The 9,063-nt window shown below is 33.4% G+C and overlaps 2 pseudogenes; one reads left to right on the top strand and one right to left on the bottom strand.

The window, feature by feature from the left end:
- Positions 1-2,347: 2,347 nt before the first annotated feature.
- LOC120155376 lies at positions 2,348-3,159 on the bottom strand (annotated as a pseudogene).
- A 172-nt stretch (positions 3,160-3,331) lies between these two features.
- On the top strand, positions 3,332-7,686 carry LOC120155375 (annotated as a pseudogene).
- The last annotated feature ends 1,377 nt before the right edge of the window (positions 7,687-9,063 follow it).

Raw genomic sequence — 9,063 nt, 5'->3', positions numbered from 1 at the left:
AATCCGTATATAATGAGAAATGGGGAATTACAGAGAATGGAGTGGTCAAGGATTCAATGAGTGACGGCTCCCAAACTAGGGTGGTAATTAGCCGGGCGACGTTTCTTGGGTTGTAGAGTAACAAGTTGAAGTGATTGTGGAACGACGTAGTACCCTTATCGGCTGAGCCTCGTCCACGGTGAAACCAAGTCTGTGGATAGTCATTTACAATAGTAGAAGAGAAGTGCAGGGAAGTAGCTAACAGTTGTTCCATCGAGGATTACTGAAATGACCAGCAACTACAGTGTTTTTTGAAATGGTCAATGTGAGTTTAATAGAACTTCATGGACCTCACTGAGTTTTAGTAGTGGTTGAAAAGTCGAGGTCCACCCACGTTCTAATCCAGTTCAATTTACACCGGTTAAACCGTTATTAGTGAACTGGCCGGAACCGCTGAATCATTCGAACCGGACCGGCTGAAAACGAAAAACCGCCAATTTTATTTATTTTTTTAAAAAAAATTAAACCAACGACGTCGTTTGTTAAACGAGCCAAGTCGAACTCGAGTATTGCTAAGCTCGACTCGAACTTGAAACTTTAAAAGTAAACTCAACTCGACTCAAACTCACATAAAAATTATCAAGTTCACTCGAACTCAAATATCTATAATGAAACTTGAACTCAAAATGCCTGAACTAAAAAAAATTTAGAAACTCAATTGAAGCCTAAAATTCAAGCTTGATAAAGTGAAAAAATAGTTCATCAATGCTCACAAAGGCTCCATGATTTTGAATGTCAAATTACTTCTATTATTTATAGAAGTTAGTTGAGATGATCTTCTATGTTTCTTAGCCATGTGGGATTGTTTTGTTCTCATATTTTTACTCTTTAGACTTTTGGGATGCTCTTTTATGTTTCTTAGCCATGTGAGATTATTTTTAAAAAAAATTAAACCAAACAATATCATTTTTGTTATGATTTTTTTAGCCCCAAATTTATTTTTTAATTATAGTTATATAATTATATTTATTATTTAATATGTTTTACCTTAAATATTATGTTGTAGTTAATTTGAATCATTTTGTTTCACTTGATTTTATAGTTTTTAACTTATATATGTTATGATTTGTTTTGAATATAGCTTGTGATATAAAAAATTATTTTTTATTAAATATTTTTGATATTTTTATTTAATTTTTAAATAATTATGATGTCGTCCGGTTCTTCTGACCGGTCGATCCGATTCGACCGATTAAATCAGTAAACTGATAGCATGATCGGTTCACTAACCGATCCGATTCTGAAAATGGTGTCAGAAAGTGTTCAATAAAATTATGGTGCTCAGCGATTCACGATTAGACGATGAAAATTTGAGGTCCACACACGTTAGAAAATGGCAGGAAAACGAAGTCAGAAATGGAAGGGCAAATGAAATAATGCATGCCTCATAGGTCCCCATTCCCCAAATTCCACCACATGGTTTGTTACTAAAAATGGTAAACCATTTTGTTTTTTCTTTCGCTACATGAATCGTTATAATTATAGATTATAACAGCTGTCTCAGATATTTTTTTAAGTCACGAGCAAAATTTCAAAATTAATCCCTAACATGTTTTTGAGCCAAATACAATAGATTTTTTTTAATTCTTTGAAATTTTGTTCTCTAGAAATTAGTAAGTCTACAAATCCAAAATATATAATATCCTTCTTCTTGAATTTGAAGAAATTGATTTGTGAGTATGGTATGTATCATGATTTTGAACAATAAATAGAAAAAAAAAGAATGTTATATTATTTTACGTTAGCTTAAAATTAGAGAAGATTAATTGACTAAGAGTTAAAATATTTGATAAATTGAAGAAAATAATTTCAGAAAAAAGAAATATGTTAAATTTAATTTGAAATTAAATGAATTTACCAAAGATGAAGAAAGAAGATGAAATTTGAGAAATTTGTATTTTCTGAAAATACTTAAATCATAAAAGAATATAAAATTTCGTATTTTCTGTAATTTCGTATTTTCTGAAATTTTGTAATTTTATACTATTAAATTTTTAATATAATTTCCTAAATTTATACTCTTAATTTAAATTTATGCACCGTTCTCTCTTCCCATCCACCACAAAATAACGAGTCTTTCTACTTCATCTGGTATCCTGTCAAATGTGGCTTTGCATTATGCAATAATATAAAGACGGTGTCCCAATTCATTGCAAATCTCCTTTTATTAAACCAATGAGATCGAGACAACAAGAAAGATGGAAACAAGATCAGATGTCCCGCAAAGATGTATTCGTTTTGTTTTTTACTTGTAGGACCAAAGTAATTGTGAATCAATGAATGATCAAATAAGGTTCTTCTAAAGAATTCATTTCCTAGTGTTAGTCGGTAGCTGCAGTCGAGGAACGTAATATGCAACCGAAAACAGCCCATGAACGAAGCACAAAATCCCTCCGATCGACAAGAAATGGTGGTGAGTGACCCCACAGGACGCCCTGGATTTGTTGTTTGATATCATCCCTATCACCAGGGTCGACAATCCAACGCTAATACGATCCTGATCAATCCACAAATTAAGTATGAAATGAGATACACGCAAGGATAGATCCAAAATTCCAATGCTTGATTTCTGCGTTGCGAGCAAGGAAAGAATATAAAGGAATATGTTGGAAATATTGTTAGTACTGCAAAATGGATGTTAGCATGACGGGACAATATGTAGTTAGTATACGGTTAATTACCATGTGAAAATGAGACATGCCACTGAGAGTTGCCTGTTAGGTGAGGCTCTTTGGAACTCTTCTTGGGAACAGACACACATGCACCCACCAAGAAGGTTATTGAGAACGTGGGCTAGGCTCAGCAGTTATACTGCACCCAAAGCAGCTTGAATGCCTCATGACTAGGGTCTCTGCACTCGAATATCCACAGCCTCAAGTGCTTAACCTGTTAAAAACAAAAACAACAGTCACATTAATGAAAAACATAAAGCCTGGTGAATCAATTCAGAGAGCATTAAGAAATTTTATGTAAATTCTTCGCCATGTATTGAAATAAGCAAGTCATGGTAGTAATCGAAGACACCTTGTTTTGTGCAACTTCAGCTTGGATGCCGAGAATCCCGCTGCAACATCCATGGCACAATCGCAGACAAACGAGAAGGCCTTTGAGTTTAAGCATAGTTTTTGTTTTTTGATTACAAGAGAGAGCACTTGAAGATGGGTTCCAAGAAACTAAGAGCAACAAGATATAAAACATGGAGTTTAGGTTAATTTCATATATATGTAAAAGAAGAACCTTTGTTTTGTGAATACTTTAAGGTTGCTTAATGTTATGTTTTTTCCCTTCTGATATGTTGGATTCCTTTCATGGGGAAGAGGAAAGTAGGGTAAATCAGTGGTCCATAAAGGCACTTGGATTCAGAGATTTGCAAACCTCCCCATTTCTTGTTCATACGTCAGTGAATAAGTGGGTACCGGATTATGGTAAAATGATAAGTAAATATTAATTACGTATCTTTACAATATGAAATTGAGCTTTGCATGCGCATCTATGAGCCAAATCACATCAAAACGAATCATGGATTGGAAGGAAATCACCAAACTTATGCTAGCAGTAATTGATTGATGGGATACCATTACCATATACAATAGTTAAAAGGATAAAATACAAATTTCCTCACTCAATTTTAATCGGATTATTGTTTTGATGAACGTAAAAATAATAATTTGATCAATCAAATTTGACATGTCCATCTTATTATTTTTTTTTTTCTAAAAAAAAGTCTTCATCTTATCATCTTACTCATCTTCCCTCACTTCTCCATCACTTATATTTTCTTTAAATCTCTGTAATACTCATGAAATTTCAACTCAAATCTAGAGAATAACGACTCTGATCTACAATCACATCATCTGATGATCATGAATCAAAACATATTGGTCGTTTCCTCCTTCAGTTCTCCAATGTTAGGATTTGAAATAAAATGTTTCAGTGTCAAAAAATCAAAATAAATTCAAAAGGTTAAGTTAAAATTTAAGAAAAAAGATTTCAAATGTATTTTCACTAGTTTAAAAAGAAAGTTGGAGGTTTCTTTACAAATTTTACAAGATAGATGTTTTGTTTAATATCGTTAATTATTGGGATGACAATTTACTCCAACCTAATAAATTTTGACTCAATCTTATAGGGTTGAGTTTTTTTAATTTGAATTCAGGTCAGGCCGTATTTTGTGGAGGTCAGGTAAGGTTAGTTGTGAAAAATACTCGACCATGGATAATAGTATAATTTTTCTGTATATTTATAGATAATTATTATAGCATTCTCTCTATATTTTAATCAATTCTTTATTTTATCAAATTAAACTAAGATTTATTTATATTCGAGCCGGATCAGATCGAATACGAGTTTTTATCTTGAAATTTGGGTTGGATTTTGGGTTGGGTGAAACTTCCCTAAACTTAGATCGGATTAGTTGTTAGATGAAGAGTATAATACTCGAATCGAGTTCAAATCAACTAAAAGTTGATATGATTACCATTCCTAATTAATTATTTAACGATATAATAATAAAAACAAATAACATTAAAGTTGAGTGATTAAATTAAAAAATAAAATTCAGTGACCAAAATAGAAATATAATCAATATTGAGTGATGATATTTGTAGTTAATAAAAATGAATGAACATCTCTTGAGGAGGTGGTAGTGGTGGGAGGGAAACCTTGAGAAGGTAAGAATAAAGGAAGGTGAGCCAGGCTACCTATGCCTTCAATCTTACTCCTGCTATATTGGCATGTGACAAACATATCTTGTGGTTCTACACAAAACAATTTTAATGGTTAAAATTTATTGTTAGTGTTTAAAATCTCAAGTTTAAACATCATGCATGTAAATGTATTAGCGTTTAACGTCATATGATTAGAAATCTTTAAATAGATATTATCTTATACTAATCTAAGATTAATAATAATAATAAAATACAGATCCAGTGGTTCTTGAAAGGAAAGGAGTTCAGTGGGCTGGGTTTGGAACATATTGGTTGGGTTTCGGGCTTTTTAAGTATATCTTGTATGCCCAGACGAAGTTCATCTACTGTCCATGATTCGAATCATGTCGTCAACACAAAATCTTTCGTGGGGAATACAAACAAGATTTAACGATACTAAATTATGGAAACCAAACTAAAGAGGAAAACATCTTGTAATATAAGCATGAATCATTTATTCCGCCACATTTTAAGTAGTTAAACTTCTGGTTTAATATTATATTCGTCATCTGTCTTTACACGCCTTGTTGCTTGCGTTCTTTCATGTCCGTTCACCCCATTTTTAGATTCTTACTTTTGGTTATATTAGTTGAGAAATCACCACATTGATTCTGTATTTTTGATCAAAATTCCCTCATTTTGCAGATCACCAAAGTCAGTTCCGTGACTGAAGGAATCACTCGTTTCTCTTTGTCTCTTGCCCATAATAAAGAATATGGTTTATGGCGCTCTGACTTCGTTCCTTCTCCTTTCTCCCCTTTTGGCTCCCTCCTAAAGAATATGATCTTTTTCTGAGGTGGTTTTTTGTTTATTTTTGGCCATGGCAGTTTGCTGTGTTCTTGAAGTGGATGTTAATGGAGAAGAGACTTTCCTGCTAGACAAGGAATTCTTAATTCTTGAACTTTGATTATAAAGTTCTACCTTTTAAGGGATTCTCCGAAAACTCCAAGTACCCTGAATAGTTGAACTGGTTTTTATGCTTGTGAATGCATTATGAGCTTCACTCCTTTGTTTGTGTGTCTGACTTTTGCAGTGTGGAATTCATATGATTCATTCCAGCTCCATAATTGTTAGGTTCTACAGTAAATTTTCTCTGGTGTATCTCCAGTTGCACCTCTTAACATTTAATGTCCCCACCTACAGTGCAGAGATGTAGGTCATAAGTTGTTTGCAGTTTTCCAACCTACATGTAATCTGTTTTTGTTCCCTAAAATTTTCCTAGCATAAAATTATGCGTCCGTCCGTTGGACGTAGGGTTGCTTTCATGGCATTGATTGCTGCTCAGTTCCCTCCTTTCCAGGGATGATCAGTTGACATGTTTTCTATTGATTACTGTTCAGATTCTTGTGAGAAAGTGATTGAGGACTGTCTTTAAAATAATTTTCTTCACTTGTTTGTTTGTTTGTTTGTCACCTTTGGATTTTGTCTGGCATTGGCAGGAAATCATCTGTTCATTCTCGGGCAGATTAAGCAAACTATTGGTAAATCCACAGGTGCCAAGAGAAGTAAAGTGATATTCCATGACTTTCCTGGAGGGGCAGGGAATTTTGAGCTTATATCAATGTTCTGTTACAACAATGGGAAAATCGACATAAATCCGTCCAACATTTCCTTGTTATATTCCGCTGCTCGATTCATGGAGATGAAAGATTCCATATCGGGAAACTGTAGTCTATTCGAAAAGACTGAGAAATACATTGAAGAAATCGGTGCTGGACTTGGTCTTATCTTTTGGTGGCTTCGAAACATGGCCAAGATTTACGGCAGGCAGCAACTTCTTCAGGTATACTTGAAAGATGCTTAGATTCACTTGTTGCAAGACTGGTCATTAACAATGAAGCAAGTCCTTGTGCATCTACTTCTTCGGATAGCCTCGGGTTTCGGCTCTCGTGCGGTACCAAAAGTACCGAGAGTTCGAAACATGGCTTCTCTCGAGCAGCTTGGTGGTTCGAAGACCTTTCGGTTTTGAGTCCCAATACGGTTGAAATGCTGATAAAATCTATGGTCTCTAAGAAGTACGATCATGTAATCATTAGTCAGTTCCTCGTCTACTATCAGAAGTCGAAGTTTCATATCACCTCATCGGATGAGAAACATAAAGCTCTAGAAGTCGTGATCGATATGCTCTGCATTCTCGTTCCGAATTCTTTTTCGTGCAAGAGTTTGTTCGGGATTCTTCGGGTGGTGCTGAATCTGCACATAAGAAAAAGTAGCAGGTGCAAGTTGGAGGATATGATAGGTTCTCAATTGGATCAAGCAACTTTAGATAACCTGCTAATTCCATCTCCTTACGGGACAAGTTATATGTATGATGTGAATCTAGTTCTTAAGTTTCTGAAATCATTTCTTCGTCGGACCAGCAATTATCTCCGATTCGAATAGAAAAGGTTGGCAGCTTATTAGACATGTACATAGCAGAAGTAGCTCCGGACCCTTGTCTGAAATCATCCAAGTTTCGAGCTTTGGTAACGGCCCTGCCAGATTCCGCAAGGGACTCCGGGGACGAACTTTACTTCGCCATCGACATTTACTTGGAGGTGCATGCAGGGTTGTGTGAAGAAGAAAGAAATAAGATATGTTGTTCTCTGAACCATGAGAAGCTCTCAACAGAAGCTTACATACACCTTTCTCAGAACGCAAAATTCCGATCGAAAAGAGCAGTCGAGCTCTTGCCTCCAGGCAGTTGAAGCTAAGGAATTTTCTGCAGGGGACTGATCACACAAATTCCTCTTACGATTTCACTGAAAACACAGGCAAGGCAAAGAAGATGAAGCCGGCAAGCTTGACATATCAGCTGAAAATGAAAAGCTTAGAGAACATTTACAAGGGATGCAATGCAGAGTGATGGAATTGGAGAAAGTCTGCACGAAAATTCAGACGCAGATGGCCAAATTCATGAAATCAAAAAAGGCAGCAGCTCATACCACACGGAGATCAATGCCTAGATTCTGTTGAAGAAAGAAAATGTGCATAATATACGTCTTTCTTAATTATTTCTTCAAATACTTTTTAATTTTTTTCAGATAAAGCCTTTAAAATTCACATACACACATTTTTCAACAACCCCCAAGCACAAATCAGATATCATTGTTTTAATACACAAAGCAGAGCTTCTCGTATTAAAAGTTTAAAGATCCTTCTGTAATAGTTGATAAAATTTGATGATTATTTATAATTGTTTAAAAATTTTAATGATTATTTGTAAATTTTAAAATTTTAATGATTAAAAAAATTATTTCAATATATTTTACTCTTTTCCTTTCGCATGGTTATATACAGATGTAGGTGGGTTCCGTAGAGTGCACCTTTAATCAAAATAAAATAATATAAAAATTTATACGAATTTTATTTATAAAAAACGTGTACGATATGTGTTGACTGTCGAGATTATATATTTACACGAGTATGATTCAAACCACGATACAGGTATACATGTTTTATCTTTAATCTATTAATGTGTGTATGTTTAAAAATTGTAATTAAACATTTGAAAAAATATATATCTAAATAATATGATATTCGAGAATCTCATAATTAAAATTTGTTGATTTTAAATTTTTAAAGACGTGTCATAAATTTGATCACTTATATTAATACAATAGTCAGTGACATACAATTAAATATTAAGTATTATTAAATTGACTTATATTAAAACAGGTTAATGATAAAAGTTTTTTTAATAAAATTTATTATAATTTTAAAAAATTAATGATTAAATTAATTATTATTTATAATTTTAATAACAAACAATTATTGTAATATAATTTAATCTTAGTTTATAATTTAAAAGAGAAAATAACTTCAGTGACCGAAAAAACCTTAATATACGATTTTAATCAATTTTTTGGATTTGCGAAAATAATCAATAAATTCGCAAATCGAACTCCAATTTCGCAACACAATTTTCAAATTCGCAACTCAGTTTCTGAAATCGCAACGCAAATTTCAAATTCGCAACACGGAATTTCAAATTCGCAACTGGATTTCTGAATTCGTAACGCGAATTCTTTTCGCAACAAGATTTTCTAATTGCAACACGAATTTTGTTTTGCAACTCGATTTTCGAATTCGCAACAGCTTTTATTTTTGTAATACAAATATTTGGGTATATAAACTAGCAGCAGCAGCAACTCATAACCTAAATCCTAAATCACAATTCATTCCATCTCTATCTCTCACTCTCTCCGGCGACATCCGTTCCTATATCCAACGACATCCTTCCCCATCTCTAATTTTTTACATAATTTTATTTCTATATAATTTTTCAATGATTTCTCTCCTAAATTATCAACTATCAACTTAATAAAGTATTTTTCTC

This window comes from Hibiscus syriacus, unplaced genomic scaffold (assembly GCF_006381635.1).
Source record: "Hibiscus syriacus cultivar Baekdansim isolate YM2019G1 unplaced genomic scaffold, ASM638163v2 tig00111167_pilon, whole genome shotgun sequence".
NCBI classification, from domain to species: domain Eukaryota; kingdom Viridiplantae; phylum Streptophyta; class Magnoliopsida; order Malvales; family Malvaceae; genus Hibiscus; species Hibiscus syriacus.
Note: the sequence above shows the minus strand (reverse complement) of the source record. Positions and strands in the feature narration are given on the sequence as shown.